Raw genomic sequence first — 16979 nt, 5'->3', positions numbered from 1 at the left:
AGGTTTCAGTTCTTGACACATCGGACAAATATTTCCTTACCTTGTTTTATTACATAAAGAAATGTTTAACAGTCACAATCACATTCGTGTGTGGATATATTTGTTCCCACATTATGTTAATCATTTTGTGGTATTATTTTTTAATGTTTAGTACTCTAATCCACCTAGAATTAATTTTGTTGCACTTAATAAGAAAAGAAAGTAACCTCAAAAGTAAAAATAATGATAATAATAAAGAACTATGCATTTTGTAAGCATTTCTAAGCAGCATTTCAGCAAGAAAAAGTGCTTGGGTGAAAATGAATGAATAAAGCTGCCTCTATTTCTAGGCCCCTGGAAGGGGAAGGTCTCCGGAAAGGGGCAGCAAGGGGTGGGCTCTGGGTGTGTCTCTCAGCTGTCTGTCGGGGCAGCAAGGGGGCCTCCGAGAGGACACTGACCACTGTGGTCCAGGCAAGTGCAGCCTGTGGAAGAGACAGAGAGGGAACAGCCTTGGGTCTCAGTGGCCACGTGGCCATCACCAATGGCATCCAGAAGAGGAGTATTTTTTTTTTCTCTTTTTTTCTTGAGGTAGAAGACTCAGGTTGGGGCAGGTGACAGGGCAGACCAGAAACAGATTAAGGACTTAAAACCTGGGCCAGAGCCGTTGGCTGGGAAGGCGGAGCAGCCCGTAGGAAGGTGGCCAAGGCCCTGGGCACAGCTGGAGACAGCCTGTCCGGAACGCTGCAACGGTGCATTGTGGGAGAGGTCAGGAAGCTTCCAGAAGCTGAGCGCCAGGCCTGAGCCATCTCCTCTGAACCCACTGAGAGCTGCCACGCAGTGCAGGGAGCCCGGGGCAGACAGCTCTGCAGGCCTTCAGTAAGATCCAAGTTCAGAAAGGGACCCTCGGGGATTGGAGGAGCTAGAGTGGAGGACAAATAGGCGAGCCCCCGCTGCCAGGCAGCATCCGCCTTACCGCCTGGCCACGCCTGCCCTGTGCCAACCCAGCAACCTTCTGACATTTTGTTCTTGAACCCAGGAAGTACTGGGATGTGGCTCTAGACAACCAGGCTCTGCAGCGGCCCTGAGAGTGTACAGACAGGGGTTCCCGCCGGGTGAACCCAGCCAGGAGCCGCCAACCAAAAACCCACCCAGAGTCCCGGTGGGCTGTGACTCACCAGCACTGTGACTCAGTCCTGCCCTGTCACATGGAGTTCCCACCCTTCCACCCTCCTTCCCACTGCCCTCCTATACTCAGATGGAATTTCAGGAACTGAGACACAGCTGGGTTCAACCGCAGAGTGTATTCCAACGGACTCCAGGAAAGCAATCCGCCCAGAGATCGCAGAGGATGCTGAGGAGAGGCCACAGCCCAGGACACCGACAGATGGGCCTCCGTGAGCCTCTCCTGCACTGGCTGAACAGAAGGCGGTTTTAAGAGCAAAGTGTGTACAAAGGAGGGTCAGGGGGCTCCCATGGAGGACAAACCAGCCTCAGACCAGACACTGTAGTGCTATCTTGTATATATTCTTCCGGCTCTCCAAGGCAGCTGAATCTAGATTTGGGAACCATCCCTGGGTTTTATCCCACCATAGAGGTAGCCACACAGAGGCTTGGACAGGGACTGCATGGAAGCCACACAGGCTCCAGGGGCCTCAACCTCCTTCTGACCATTGGCTACATGGCTGGCCAAACCACAGATCAAAAACATTTTTAGGCAGGCTGTATTGGCACACACCTGTAATCCCAGCAGCTTGGGAGGCTGAGGTAGAAGGACCCAAGTTCAAAGCCGCCTCAGAAACTTCATGAGGCCCTAGGCAACTTAATGAGACCCTGTCTCAAAAAATAAAAAGAGCTGGGGATATGGCTTAGTGGTTAAGCACCCTGGGTTCAATCTCTGGTATATATTAAAAAAAAAAGTTTTTTTTTTTTTAAACTTGCATTTTTATTAAACCTGTACAGACTTCTTTGTTCCTTGTCATCAGTCCCTAAGAAATACAGTTTAACAACTATTTACATTATATTGTTATAAGTAATCCAGAGATGACAGTCTATAGGAGGGTGTCTGTAGGTCCTATGCAAATACTGTGCCGTTTTATGTAACAGACTTGAGCGTTTGCAGATTTGGGTATTTGTGGGGGGTTCTGGAACCAAGCCCTGGTGGATACTGAGGCACGACTGCAAAGGTCATACAACAAACCCCACTTTGTGGGGGGTTGTGAGGTCCACTTTACAGTCCCAGTCACAAGAGCACAAGCCAGCAACTGCTTCCAAGGCAAGAGCGCTGAGAGTGACTTTAAATCAGCCCGCCATCCTAGATAAATGGTGCTTGGCACTGAAACCAGCGGCTCGCTGGCCCACCTCCTAACCCAGATAGGCCAGCAATAAAACAGCACCTCACATAGCTCCTAAATTAACTCCCAAGCTCTCCATCAACAGGCACGGCTGGAGGGTGCCAGGATTTCTCCCTGGGAAACACTGGCCTTGGCAGCCTGCAGTCAAAACCTAAGTGGCCCAGTGAACAGAGGTCGGAGAACAACCTAGGGAGGACCCTAGAGCAGGTGGTGGGTCCTCCTAGGGGCTTCCCAGGGGCGGGGCAGTAGCTCCAAAGGGTGGAGCCTTAGCTTTTCCTGGCCAGTTGTGATTGGCTCAGGCTCCAGGAGGGCAGCCAATCAGAGGATGCGGGAGTTCACCGCCCCTCTCAGGACCTACTGGGTCCCAGGAGCTGCTGGCAGAGTGGGTGAGCAGAGCGGGTCAGAGGGCAGGAGGTAGGGGACGGGTCTTCTGCTGAGGCCCACAGCGCTGGGCAGGGTGTCAGGGACTGTCTGAGGCTGGCTGGGATGCTGAGTGTCTTGTCCCAGGCTGATGTGGGCAGGCCCATTAGTGTCGCCAGTCTGACCCCAGGCATTATTGCGAAGCTGCAGTTTTATCACACTGGGGTCATGACCTCTCCATGGGTTGTGAAATTAATTCGGGGATCTTGATCCAAAGTGCAACATGTAGAATGGATGTGTGTTATCAAGTGTTGTCATGGATTTCTTACTAAGTGTCGTAACACACACACAACACAACACCCCTTTGAAGAGTGCTGGGGGCCAGCACTTCCGCACACACCCACCCCTCACCTGGAGGGCTTCTTAAAGCAGATTGCTGGCCCCACCCCAGTTTCTAAATCGTGGAGGGTGGGACCCGGGAGTAGTCGTTTCTAACTAGTTTCTAGATAATGTTTCCGAGCCACCAGTTTAGGGGATGTCTAAGGTCACCGAGGATGGAGCTTACTCCAGCTATGAAGGGGATCTGTCTGTGTGAATTTGTTGGTGGCGGGATTTGGCGCTGTGATCAGGCTTGGGTCAAGTGGGCCAAAATTAGAAATCTAAAAGGCAGGGATCTCCCTTGCTTGTCCCTACCCACCAGGGGCTTCATTTCCAGAGCAGCTGCGTGTGCTGGTGTTTGATTAATAGACCTGAGGGTGGCCACCCCTGTCCCCAGACCCTGGGCCTCCCAGAATGCCAGACAGAACACAGGTATTTGTTTCCTCTGCTCCCACCAGGCTGTCTCCCCTTCCTCCCTTGGCCCCCTCCTCTCTGGGCCCTGCCTCCCCATGGAGCTCAGGGCCTTCTCTGAGTCCACAGGAAGGAGTGGAACTTCTCCCACTACCCCCCCAGCACCAGCCATGTTCATATGGGACCAGGGGCCAGGGGAGGGGGCAGGAACAGGCATCCTCTCAGTGTGGGGAACAGGGCAAGAGAGCCGAGGAGGAGCGCTGCCCAGCCCCTGCCTCAGCAGGAACCCATCACCTGCAGTCCCACGCCCCTGGAGATGGACTCTCCAAAGCCCTGGGCCGAGGACAGCTCTCCACTGGCCTGGGGCGAGGCCCAACCCATGCCACAGCCCTCCCTGAGATCTGTCCCAGTGGGGTGGAGCCAGCAGGAACTCACTCCAAGTCCCTATACTTGTCCTCACCCTGCCAGCATCTCTGGGGCGTGGCACTGACCCACAACCCCCATGCTACCCTCTCCAGCCCCCTCCCTGATCTTGTTGGCCTTGGGAGTCAGAGGTGTGTGCCAACCAGGTCTGACCCAGTCCCCCCAGCTCCTCCTCTCCTCAGACACAGTCTCCCCTACAGAGGGAACATTTCTGCACCCACCAGACCTGCCTGGCTGGCTGGCCCCGCCTCCCCAAGCATCTCCCACAGAAACCAGTGTCTGCTCGCTGGACTGTCACCACAGTGACCACTGATGCCTCACTGCATGCCTCCCGCTGCCTCAAACCCAGATCACACACGAACAGGCCCTTTAGAGGAAAATGGGCAGCACAGCACAGTGTCCTCGCTTACTGACAACTCACCAATGCGACATCAGACACAGCAGAAAGCAGGGGCTCGATGCAGGGTGCACGATATTTTGTGTTTCTTACACAAAATTTTTAAGACTTCCCCTAGAACTCATATCTCTAGAGCAGACCCTCATGGAAGGGGCTCCCACCTCGCCCTAACTTGCCAGGGTGCTCTGGTCCCTGCAGGCCATGTTTCTAGAACCTTTGGGCCTGGGCATTGCCCCCCAAGCTAGTTCTGCCTGGGAAGTCCTTGCTGAGGCCAGGCCGGCCCCTTCGCGCCTCCTGCTTCCAGGCCTTCCCTGTTCTGCTTTAGACATCCAGCCAGGGCCACTCAGGGGCAGCTTCCTCGACCTTGGCAGGAAGGACCTCTCCCCTGCTTGGGTCTCCTGGGGCCCCGTGTCCTTTGTCCTCCAGCAGCCCTGGGAGTGGTCCCACTGCTCAGTGAGAGGACTGAGGCTCAGGTGGCAGAGGGAGAGCAGGGACAGGAAACCCCCCCTGCGTGTTGTTTGTATCTTGTTGCTCCTGTCTGGTGGCACAGACGGGCGGTCCCTGAAGGAACAGGTAGGATTCATCTTACAGATGGCTGGCTGGAGATTTTACTTTTAACACTTTTGTGGGGCGCATCACTGACAAGCAAGAAACTTCTCATAGTTAAAGTGCACAATTTGGTAAGTTTTGACACAGACAAGTCACTTAGGAAGCTACCAGCCCATCCAGACAATGAACCCATCCTTGAGTTCCCGATCCTCTTTATAATTCCCAGGCAGGCACGGAACTCTTCACTGTCACTAATGATTAGCTCCATTTTTCTAGAGTTTAGTGCACAAATGGAATGGAGAGATACAGCAGGAACCCTTTTATATATATATATTATTTTTTTTTGAGAGGTCTGGCTTCTCCCATTCACCATGACCACTAGGAGATCCATCCCCCCACCTCCTGCTGCCAGTATCGATGATTCCTTCCTTTTTATTACTAAGCTATATTCCAGAGCAGGACCTTCCATGGGTTGGTCATTCCTTGGCCCACTGGTGGCTGGCATTGGCTGTCACAGGTAGGCTGCTATAGCACCCAGGTGTGGATAGAAGACTTTGTTTCCCTGGTATATAAATGCCAATGAGTGCCGGATCACAGAATGGCACCTGGGCACTGTTTTATGAAGCTGCCAAACTGTGCTCCCAGGTGGCTGAGAGGCTTGGTATTTCCACCAGCGTCTGTGAGAGCGCCGGTTCCCGCACACCCCGGCCTGCACTTCACATGGTTAATCTTTTTAATCTCAGCTCTTCTAACTGGTGTGTAGTGATAGCATGTGGTGGCTTTCACTCACAGCACAAATGGCAAAACGTCTTGTTGATTTTGCACTTGTAGTCCAGGAAGCCCTTGCTAGGCGGTGACTCTGTACCAAGCACTGCCCAGGCCTCTCTCCCTATAGAGCTCCCCAGGGTGCTCAGCACCAGGCCAGCTGGCAGAGGCCGAGGGCGTGAGGAGCTGAGTGACCGGGAGAGACTCAGCCAAGAGCGACCTGCTCCAATTCCAAGGGTGCTGCCAGCCAGCTCCTTGAACGGGTGACTCTTGGGACAAAACCAGGCACCTAGAACCAACAGCCAGGAGGATGTAAAAGCAGAAAAATAGACTCACCAAATGTGCACAGGCTCTCTCAACTCCCACAGAGCACTTCCGTGGGGCCTCTATTCCACCACCCTGGGGCCCCTTTGTATCCTCCTGAAGGTCCCAAACTGGACCTGGATTCCTGCACAGCATGTGCGTCAGCCCTGGAACCTCCTAGCATCAGCGTTGAAGATCAACGACCTTTGATTTATAGGAAGCGACCACAGTCCAGCTGCTCCGAACTCAGCTTGCTTTCGCTTCAGATAAACAGCACGTGAGCCCTTGCCTATTTTAATTCCAGTACTGGGGACAGATACTGACATACAGCTGGTGCATACAAATACTGTTAATGGAGAGATAAATCTGGAAAATGCAAATAAGAGCACCTATCCCCGTTGGTACTTATTATGTATTCAAAATATGTTCAGGGTTTTTTTTCCCCTCTCTTTTTAATTAAAGAAGAGAGCTGCTCAGCATGGTGGCACACTCCTATAATCCCAGTTGTTTTGGGAGGCTGAGACAGGAGTTCAAAGCCAGCCTTAACACCTTAGCAAGGTCCTAAGCAACTCACTGAGACCCTGTCTCAAAATAAAATATTTAAAAGGACTGGGGATGTGGCTCAGTGGTAAAGCACCTCTGGGTTCAATCCCCAGTAACCGCCCTCCACCCCGCCCCACATACACTCAAAGAAAGAGGAAAAAGAAAAGTAAAAGAAAGAAAAAAGCATGGAACCAGGATGTGCCTCCCTCTGCCAGCATCAGTTCTTGAAATATATTCATGTTGCTGGTTCAGTGAAACCTGAGAAAGGCAAGCTCTAAGGGCAACAGTGGACGTCAGCATGGGGTGGAGCCAGCCGAGAAGTGGGTTTAGGGGACATGGGTTCCAGTGAGGGCTCTGCCACCCACCAGCTCCATGACTGCAGTCTCCTTATTGCTAAAACAGGAGCAGTTGTCGCCACCTGACTTCCATGCCTCTGAGATTGGGTTAGCTTTAGTGCAGAGGGTGTGGTGAAAGGGCCACATGGGTTTCACCTCCAGACTTATTTGAACAGAATCATTGTAAATAAGGGAAGTCCAGGCTTCTGAGCAGCCCTGATCACTCCAAGTGTAAAGGGCTTTAATTATCTTCTGCTCGAACAATCAAGAGGCTAATCGTACCATGTTACCATGTTACAACGTGTCTTGGCCGTGGGCTATAAGAACCAATTGTGGATTGAACATAACATGTTGGAGTGAATGCTGCATTTTTTTTCAAGCTACAATTTCAACCTGTAAGAGCTGTGCCATGCCATTTAATAAAGCACTTTATCAAGCTTTAGAAACAAATATTCCAACAAGCATAAATATGTACCCATGGTATAAATAAGGGAACAAAACACAAAGATGTTAAATAACCTTCTCAGGAGCATGCAGAGCCAGGATTGGAACTCAAGAATTCTAGCTCCAGAGTTTACTCCCTAACCAGGATACTGTACTTGTAGACCTGTGCTCAGCACCTACTTGGTGTGTTGTACTGGTTAGAGCCCAAAGTGTGAGTGAGGTAATAGTTGCCGCTGCTGGGGGGCAGGTACAGAGCATGGTGGCCTTACTGCACAGCTCCACCCTTCAGATATGGCCTAAAGCAAATGTTCACCCTGTGGACCAGGCCTGGGCTCTATCAGCAAAGTCATGTGTTGCCATCCATTGCCCGTACCTGCTGCCTACAGTACCAAGGGCCAGCCAGCATGTCCACTCCACTCAGGATTGCTTGCTGATAAGTCTGTCTTCCACTGGACACTCAGCCTGGATCCCAGCTGGCACCGAGCGGGAGAGCAGCGTGGCTTACTAAATGAATGTGCACAGCAATAATATTGCTGGAACTGCCCCCTGATTTAGGACAGGCTGCAGGGGTGGGCCTCATGGGATGGCGAGACACTCCAAGAAGCAGAGGAAAGAAAGGATACATGCAAACCTTCCCGAGTGCCCTCATGTCACAACTGAGCCAATGCTCAGAAACCCTCTTACCTAGCTGTGCTGTGTTTTAGACAGAGAGACTGAGATTTAGTGAAGGAAACAGACTCACCCAGGATCTTCCAGCAGCTCAGCCACAGAGCTATGGCCAGGACTTATCTTTGTATAAAGACATCCTGCGCTTCTGAAGGGGAGCATTCCATTTCTTCGAAAAACCCACAGATAAAGAAAGGGTCAATCCTCATATTTATAGGCAATTCTCAACAAGAGCATCAAACCAATTAAATGAGGAAAGGATAATCTTTTTGACAGACAGTGCTGGAACAACCAGATATCCACAAGGAAAGCATGAAGTTGGACCCCTACCTCCCACCAAGTGCAGAGTTAACTCGGTAGGTCAAAGGTCCAGATGTAAGAGCCCAAACTATGAAACTCTAGAAGAGAACAGAGGCATAGACCCCTGGCCTTGGATTAGACAGTGGTTTCTTAGACGTGATGCCAAAATCACAAGCAAAAAGAAAAAATAGAGAAATTGGACACCATCAGAATTAAAATCTTTTGTGCTTCAAAGGCCCCCACCATTAAATAAGGGAAGATGGTGGGAGAAAGATTTAGTAAGTTATGTAACTGACAGAGGACTTGTATCTAAATATTCAAGGAACATTTACAATTCAATAATAAAAACACGAATGATCCATTTATAAAATAGGCAAAGGATCTGAGCAGACATTTCTTGAAATAAGATGTTCCTACAAGTGGCGAATAAGTACACGGGAAAACAGAAGTCCCAGAAGAGGAGTCCAAACCATTAGCCATGAGGGAAATGGAACGAGAAGCTACTGCCTATCTACCAGCCTGGCTGTGATCTCAAAGACGGGAAACAGCAGTGTTGGTAAACAGGGAGAGAAGTCGCAGCCTTCCCATGATAGGTGACCTCCAAGATGGCCCTCCCCCTCGGGCGCTCTGCAGCTCTGAAAGTTGCTATCCTCTGTTTCAGAGATAAGGAACCTGGGCCTCTGAAAGGTGGAGAAAACCTCTGCTCACTGTAATTGCCCGAGAGGCAGAGCTGGGATTTGGACCTGGGACTGTCAGATTCTGAGGCTGCTGCTGACCCAGGTCGCCTCAGGGGCTTGATGCCATTCCCTGTGTCTAAACTGTTCTTATGGGCATTACAGAAATGACAGGATTGTTTTTCTTTATGGTGCCAGGGATGCAACCCAGGGCCTCCTGCATGATAAACACCTGCTCTGAACTGCACCCTCATCCCCAACCTGAAATTTTAAAATCCAACAATGGAACCGATGGAAAGCAGAAGTGCCTCCCTCAGGAGATGCAGCAGGTGGGCAGGCAGAGCACTGGCCTGAGCAGGACACCTCTGGGACAGCCTGGTCACCCGAAGCCTGCTGGCCCCTGGCAGGCTCAGGAGAAAGGAAGCTGGTGAAGCCCTTATTCACAGCCTCCAGTGGCAGGGCTCTCAGCCCAAGGGGGCGTCACTATGCTTAGAATTCCCGAAAGCCACAAACCCATCTATTATGAGAAGCCACTCAGTCCAGCAGCATCTGATGAGTTCATAGTAAAAATGTGTTTTTGTGCTTGAGTGACAGGTCTTAACATTCATCCCTATTTTACAGACGAGGACACCAAGGCTGAGAGAAGATCCAGGGCCTACGCAAAGTCTCGAAGTAGTAGTTGGGAGATGTGGGGTCAAATCCAAGATCACTTGGCTCCCACACCCAGATGCATGGGGTGCGGGGTCACGCAGGCCCACAGGTGCACAGCCCGTGGTCTCCATGACCACAGGTTCCAAATGGTGTTACATGGAGAGATGCACCAGGAGCTCTGGAGGACCAAGCACCCAGGGAGGGGCTCACCCAGGAGGGGACACCTGGCTTGGTCGGAGGGATGAGAAGTGGGGACAGGTGTAAGGAGCAGGTAGAGGGGCAGGAGCAGGGCTGGGGGTGGGAAAGTGCAGGCTGAGGAGGGGGTGGAATTGTTAGCAAAGGGAGGCATCAGAGAGCCATGCCGGGGAGGGGTCTGGCGCCCAGGTGACGAGGATTCCAAGGAGTGTGTGGGTTTTACTCAGTGCAGTAGGGAGCCAGGATGGGTGGCTCTGAGCAAAGGAGTGGCATCCAGGGTGGGTGGCAGGTCTCACAGCAGTCGAGGCAACACAAGACCGTCTATCTGGAGACAGTGTCGGTCCCGCGGGGTCCTTGCTACGTGGCACCTGAGGTCGCATGCTAGAAAACGCCTTGGGAGTCGGTAGACCCTAAGGCAGGCTTTTTACTTAAACCTGCTCTTCAAAAAAAGGCCAAGAGTTCCAGCAGAAGCATCTTCTCCAGAAGGGACTGGACTTGCACACGGCTGGGGAGCTGCGGGGAGCAGTCCCTCCGCCCACCGCACCTGCACCCTGCACCTGACGTCCGTCCTCAGAACCCCTCTCTAGTAAACCTGGGCCACGCCCCTGAGCTGCCAACGCCTCCTCCAAGCTCATCTGTGCCCCTGTGAAGGCCCTGGATGAGTGTCAAAGTCATCTCGGATGCAAAGAGGCTCCTGAGGGTGGGATAAAATGTCACCAAATGCCAGTTAGGACAGCCAGGGGTCCCCTGGGCGAGGCCCACCCAGTGATGGCCCGGTGTTTGTTTCTGTATCGAAGGGTCCCTCAACTACCAGGGCAGGGGGGCCGTGCCACCTTCTAGACGGAGAAACTGAGGCTCGGAGTGGCCAGCTCTCCTGCCCGGGTCAGGCAGCTACTAAGACCCGGAGCTGGGAACAGCCCAGGCCTGTCTGCCCTAGTGCCCGTGCTATGCGCAGAAGCTCACCAACAGAGGAAGTGAGTCAGGAGGCCAACAGGGGGTTCCTTTTTGAGTCAGGACGGACTTCCCATCACACGCCCAGCTGACTACAGAGCCAGGCAGGGTGGAGGCTGAACCCCACTGCTGGGCCCCTGAGGCGTCCACCCCAGGAGCCCTCCGCGCGAGGACACGCGGAGAGGCATGCGCGGCCAGGGCTGCCGCTGACCGGCCTGCTGGGCCTCCCGTAGACGTGGCCGGGGTATGACCTAAAGTGAATCAGGCAGAGCTGTCCAGGCAAAGACACCTGGACTGGCAAGGACGCCACAGGGCCTGGGCCTGGGGTTCAGGAGCTGCTGGCTCTCACTGCCCCAGAGGGGCCTGAGCAGACGACAGATGATGGCGGGGCCTGCGAAGCACCCAGCGAACAGGCAGAGTCGGCTGGGCTCAGCTCATCTTCCAGCGGGGACCCCACCAGGGTCACCTTCTCTCCCCGGCAGAGCTTGGGACACACAGAATCACCTGATGACAAAGCGCCTCCCAACACCTACTCTAGGCTGTGGTCAGCGCTGAGGATCACAGATGGGCAAACAGAACCGGCACCTGAGGGCGCCTGCCCCTGACCACGCCTGCGCTCTCGGGGACCCGACAGCTCCCTCCTTGCCATCTGGAAACAGGACACTCTTGAGTATGCCCCACATCTGCTCCTCCCTGTCCCTGGACTCCCCCAGCGGGGATCTGCCAGTTCACAATACCTTTTCCAAAAGTCTCCGTGGACCTGGATTTTTACCTGCCTGCTGGGACAATGGGCCAATAGTCGCTGCAAACGGCCTGAATGCCCCTGGAGAAGATGGCACCGACTTTAACCTTCCCTTCCTGCTGGACAGTTATAGTGCATCTTTGCTGAGTTTTTTCTTTTCTTTCTTTTTTTTTTTTTCTTTTCAAATTTCTCAGTTGTTTAGCCCTGGGCACAACCCCCCCCCACACACACACACACACACAGCAGAGCCCCAGCTGAGTTTGCCCCATTTCTGCTGTGTTCTGACACCTGGTGACATTTTTCTGATCAGGAGCCATTGGTTCTTTGGTCTCTGCGCTTGCTCTTTTGCCTGAATGGTTGGCCTTCTTTTCAGGGACATTTTAAACAAAGAAACAAAATGTGTGATCCCGTGGCTGGATCGGCCTGGCTGTGGAAGACCAGAGGAGGCCCAATCTGGGAGATGTGAGCTGGATGGGAGGGAGGGTGGGGCCCGCTCTTGGTGAGTCACTGCCAGAGCCCGACCCCAATCAGGCTGCACAAAGCCTGGGTTTCCTGGGACTCCTCCTAAGAGCTGTTGAGAGTGGGCACTCAGGAGACAGGCTGACTCCATTCAGACCTGGCCTGTGGCTGAGAAGCTCCGCAGCCTTAGTACATTGGCCTCCTCTAACTTGACCTCCTCATCTGAACACAAGGATAATCACAGTACGAACTTCTGCTGTCCACAGTGGTGCACGCCTGTGATTCCAGCAACTCTGGAGGCTGAGGCAGAAGGATGGCAAGTTAGAGGCCAGCCTGGGCAACTTAGTGAGGCCCTATCTTAAGATAAAAAACAAAAAGGGCTGGGGATGTGGCTCCATGGGAGAGCATCCCTGGGCTCAATTCCCAGTACAAAAAAAAAAGGAAAAAGTACAAATTTCTTATGGCTGCTCTGAACACTGGATGGTGGTTAGTTTTGATTTTGTTTGTTGCAGTGCTGGGGATCGAACCCAAAGCCTCACACATGCTAAGCAAGTGCTCTCCCCATAGTCCCAGCCCAGCCGAGTGAGTGCTGAGGACGTAACTGAGTCTCCCCAACGCATTTGCAACTGTGATCGTCCCACTGAGGCTAAGCAAAGACGGCTCAGGAAGGTCTGTGACATCCGTTCCATGGAATGTTCTGGGCCATGTGCAGGGAGACCTGGATCCACCCCTGGAACGAAGCTGGGGCTGCAGAGGAAACCTGGGGTACCAGCCCAGGCGGCAGCGATAGCGAGCTCTTCCTGGAAAGAGGCAGGCAATACAGCCGCATAGTCTCCGTCACAGCTCTTCAAACTTGTCACCGCGGTGTGAAAACAGCCATGGATGAGACACAAATGAGCGTGGCCCTGTGCCAACAGAACTGGATTTACAGAAACAGGCAGCATGTGGCCGACGGGCCACTGTTTGCCAAGCTTTGTTGTGAAAATAATGTAAAAATGTCAAAAAAAAAAAAAAAAATGGAGGTGAATGGGCTGTCTGCTTCTTCATTATCAGTGCAGTTTTAAATTTTCAATTTCCTTAAGGTGGGAGTAAAAGGATTTTTTTTTTTTTGATGACAGCTCCTTAAAGTGACTTTCTAGTAATAAATTAAAAGATTTCCTAGTTCTATTAGACTCAGAATAAATTACAAGGAGTAATGAGTCTAACATTCACATACTGCTACACAGAAAAGATGCAGATATTGAAGTAGGGCCAGTCCGAAACTGGTTTGGGCTTCTCTCTTAGCTGTGTGACCTAAGGCAAGACTGTTAACCTCTCTGTTCCTCAGTTTCCTCAAGCATCAAAGGGAGCAGCAGGAGCACAGTGGACTAGAAAGCCCTCACTCTTCATTTCCAATGGAGGAGGACAACCTCTGCAATCTTCCAGGAGCAGTTTACGTAATGACACAGAGACACCTGGACTTATGTAAGAAGGGCCACCCCAGCCTGGGAGGCACATCCCCGGGAAGCATGAATGGCCTTGGATTCCTTTCTCAGGAAAGCTCCCTGTTTGACAGGAGGCAGAGGGACCAGCCTGTTCTCTCAGAAGAGAGGAGTCTCTGTGGACTCAGGGTCAAGGGCCCTCCAGGGCTCACAGCCCTGCCCCAGAAAGCCCAAGATGCTCAGCAGGCAAGTCCCCGCCTCCACCTGTGGCCCCACTCCCCCCTCCACCTGTGTCCCCACTCCCCGCCCCTCTGCTGGCAGCAGGGTCACCCGGCTCCGTTTCTCCTTTCTCCCCTTGTTGCTTGGGCCGTCTCTCTGCCTTTTCCTGCCTGCTACATTCGCCCAGCAGCTCTGGGTCTCTGCCCCCAGGAAGCCTTCCAGGACTTCTGGGGTGGAGGGTAGAGACCTGGGAACTGTCATTGCTAAATACCTACCAGGCCCTGAGCACCGTGTAGGTGCTGCCACACATCCTCCTGTTCTCCCACACACTGTTATCATAGGTTCATAGTGGTTAAGTAACCTGGCCAAGGTCACACAGCAAGTTCCCCTGCTGCCTTAGTCTCCCCAGTAGCTCCTCAGCAGAGCCCAAGGGGTTTGAAATTGTCCCAGTTTTGCTGGGGCTGCAAGATGATTTCCCCTGAGCCACCTAGGAGAGTCTACATGTGGCTCACTATTGCCTACCTGATAGCTGAGACCCTCCAAAGCACCCAGAGACTTTCTCCTGGAAGCCTTCACCTCGGAGAGTTTAAGGACGATCATTAGCAGGCTGGGCAGATTATAATTAGCACATGCCTGCTCCTGCCAGGGCTTCCAGACGCCAGGTTTACGATGTGTCTGTGCCAGCCGGGGGCGCCCGCCTGGGGACTGACTTTCATTTGTCTGTTTGAAGGGGTGATCCACAGGGGGTGGCTCCCCTGGAGACTTGGGGATGCCCTCTGAACCCTAGGCCTCAGCACCACGCCAGGCGGCAGGGGAGGGGCAGACGGGTCCCTCGGGAGCAGCTTGCTTCGGGGTGCAGACTGCGGTGGCCCTGCTGGCTCTGTGGGGCTGCCCCCTCGCTCCTGGAGGGGCCTGCTTCTGGGGCTGAGCTCCCCATCAGCCCTGAGGACAGTGCCCACTGCTGGGGCCAGCGCCTGGGAGCTGACCAAGCCCAGTTATCCCCAGTCCTCTCCCTGCCAACCACTGCGCACCAGCCCCCAGGGAGCCTGAGGCCTGTCCCCTGGGTGCTCCCTGAAGCCCCTGTCACAGCCCTTGGGTGCTTCTCAGCTGCGACTGCAGAGGCACCCACCCAGCTGCAGTAGAGGGACAGTCAGCACCTGAGCCCCATTCTCTGTACTCCTGGTGTGTGACACACAGAGGCGTGCACACAGTGTCACACACGCACACATGTGGCTTCCCACACCAGGCACCAAGCCCATCTGGCTTCCTAAAACACCACCCTCCTCACAGACAATGCTGGCTTTGATGGTTTCCTTGGAGGGACCTACGGCCCAGAGGCTTTGCACACAAGGCAAATGCCAACGTCCCCAAGTGGACCACGCTAAGAGTAGGACTGCCACCACCCAGGGGAGGGTGCATTCTTTCAGCCTCCAGAAAAGGGCACCGCATGTGCCGAGCCTGAGTCACCTCCCCTCCAAGGAGCCAGAGGCTCGGCCCCCGCCCGCCAGGGGTTGGCAGGGGCCTGACTGCTGGCCTCCTCCTCTGTGTCTTCAGGGCACACAGGACCTTCTGACACGGCCTGTTTACTTGCTTGTTAGGGACGATTCCTGTTCCTCCTAGAATAAAAGTTCCCTCAGAGCCACCACTGTTGCCATCTTATCCATGACTCCTGTCCCACTGCCTAGAACCGTGTCTGTCACACAGGAGGCCTTCAGAGAGGGAAGATGACAGGTTGAGAGAGGGAATCTCTGCTCTAGGTGTCCGACTCCCTTTGTTCCTTCAAGACCCCTTTATGGGGCCTCCAGGTGCCCCACAGAGCAAATATGAAAAGCCCAGGCCCTTCCCGCAGGGCTCAGGTGCTCGGGCGAGCAAGGCTGGAGGAGCCCAGGCGGGGGCCAGGGAGGCCAGTGCAGAGGGACGAGGGAGGGGCTGTGCGTGGGGAGGGATGGCCAAGGGGGGGCGGGTGGGGCCTCAAGCCGGGAAGTGGAGGAGGTGGCCCAGGAGAGGAGGGCTTGCCTATAGGAGGGACAGGCTTGCAGAGGGCAGATGTATTGGCACCAGAGTCACTTGCCCCCAGTGAGGAGGAAGGGAAGGAGCCATCCTCCGCCTCATTCACTAACAGTACTTACTGAACACTCTGTGGCCAGGACAGGCAGGGGTTGACCCAGGATAAGGGTGGCTTCTGCCTTGGGGACACAGAGGGGTCCTGGGAGCAAGGGGCGGGCAATCTGAGGGAGCACTGAGGCTCAGCCCAGGCCCTCTCACCATGCCCCCTGACCTCACCCCACCATCACTGACCTTGGGGTCACCCACTGGTCCTGGCCTGTTCAATACTATTCAGGTCTTAGTCCCCAAAGTCCTGAGCCCTAGGAAATCCCTCTACCCTGGGCAACCCAGGGACAGTTGGCCAGTCACCTCCACCACCCACCTTCACGTCCCCTCCCAAGATGCCTGATGCTCCTCCCCACCCCGGGCTCTCAGCCAGTCATGGTTCCAGCTCGGAGCTCCTCAGCGTCAGGCCGCCTCTTCCTGGGGAACCACGGAGACCTGCCCAGGTTGAACGGGACCCGAGCGCCCCCTGCTCTAAGTAGCAGCCTTCAGAGGAGGCCGAGCAGAGGAAACGCTCAGCCCATCTGCCCCACAGCTCCCAGGGGCAGGTGCCTCGGCCTCTGACCAGCCACGCTTTGTCTCTGTCCTCTGAGCCTTATCTCCAGAGGCTTCCACAATCCAAGGACAGCTTCTTCCCGGCCTTCCTTTGTGCATTCAGTGCCCACTGTAGGTGCCAAAAAAGCAACTAACGAGGACATTTCCACCTCCATTTCACAGAAAGGAAAATCAAGGTCTGACCCTGCTCAGCAACTTTCCTCCTGTATTTATATCATAAGACCCTGAGGATTCCTCCTTCAAAGCACTAGCCCAGAATCCTGCCTTCCAGAACCTTCCCCAGACCCATGTTTCCAGGCTGGGCCTCTAAACTAGAGCTCAACTTAGGGCAGACGCTTCCCTCAAAGAGGTCTACAGAAACCCCCAGCGTGGCACCAACCCCAGCTGCTGGAGGTCTGTGAGGCCCCTAAACTGCGCTGCTCTTCCCAAGAGTGTGCGGCCCTCAAGGACTGCCAGGAGAAGAGTTGCTAAAGATTAAAGCCATCCCGTCAGCAAGCTTCCAGGGAAAGCAGACGTCTCCTCCGGCAGGTCCCTGCAAGGGCATGGTGTGGAAAGAGCTGGGTCTTGCAAACCAGGTACCTGGTGCTGCCACATATCACCAGCTGTGACCTTAGGCTCCTCAGCCCTCCTGGGCCTTCTTTTTAAAGTGTCTTCTCTATTGCACACAGTTTTGGGCGTCCACTTTTGCACACTGCTCTTGAACTCTGTGCAGAGGTGAGGGAGCAAGAGCGAGCCCTCTCTGGGAGCAGGCCATGTGTCTGGGCTGCGCTGAGTCCTACAGGGAGCATGTCTCTGTCAC

The 16979-nt window shown here is 53.9% G+C and overlaps 1 protein-coding gene across 4 annotated transcripts in view; it reads right to left on the bottom strand.

Moving 5' to 3' along the window:
* Syne3 (spectrin repeat containing nuclear envelope family member 3) overlaps positions 1-16979 on the bottom strand; it is an 89505-nt gene that overhangs the window by 60789 nt on the left and 11737 nt on the right. The window contains exon 1 of one of the 4 annotated variants that reach the window (XM_058577867.1): positions 5950-6225. The exons of 1 other annotated variant lie outside the window; for it this stretch is intronic. The gene's annotated coding sequence lies outside the window, so the exon portion shown is untranslated. Of the gene's footprint in view, positions 1-5949; positions 6226-16979 lie in introns of those variants that run through there. 2 more of the 4 variants (XM_046440530.2, XM_058577866.1) reach the window with 2 other exon arrangements.

This window comes from Marmota monax, unplaced genomic scaffold (assembly GCF_021218885.2).
Source record: "Marmota monax isolate L192 unplaced genomic scaffold, Marmota_monax_Labrador192_F-V1.1 WCK01_AAM20220418_F8-fsc00017, whole genome shotgun sequence".
Taxonomy (NCBI): Eukaryota; Metazoa; Chordata; class Mammalia; order Rodentia; family Sciuridae; genus Marmota; species Marmota monax.
The sequence above is the reverse complement of the archived record's forward strand: the minus strand, read 5'-3'. Positions and strand labels throughout refer to the sequence as shown.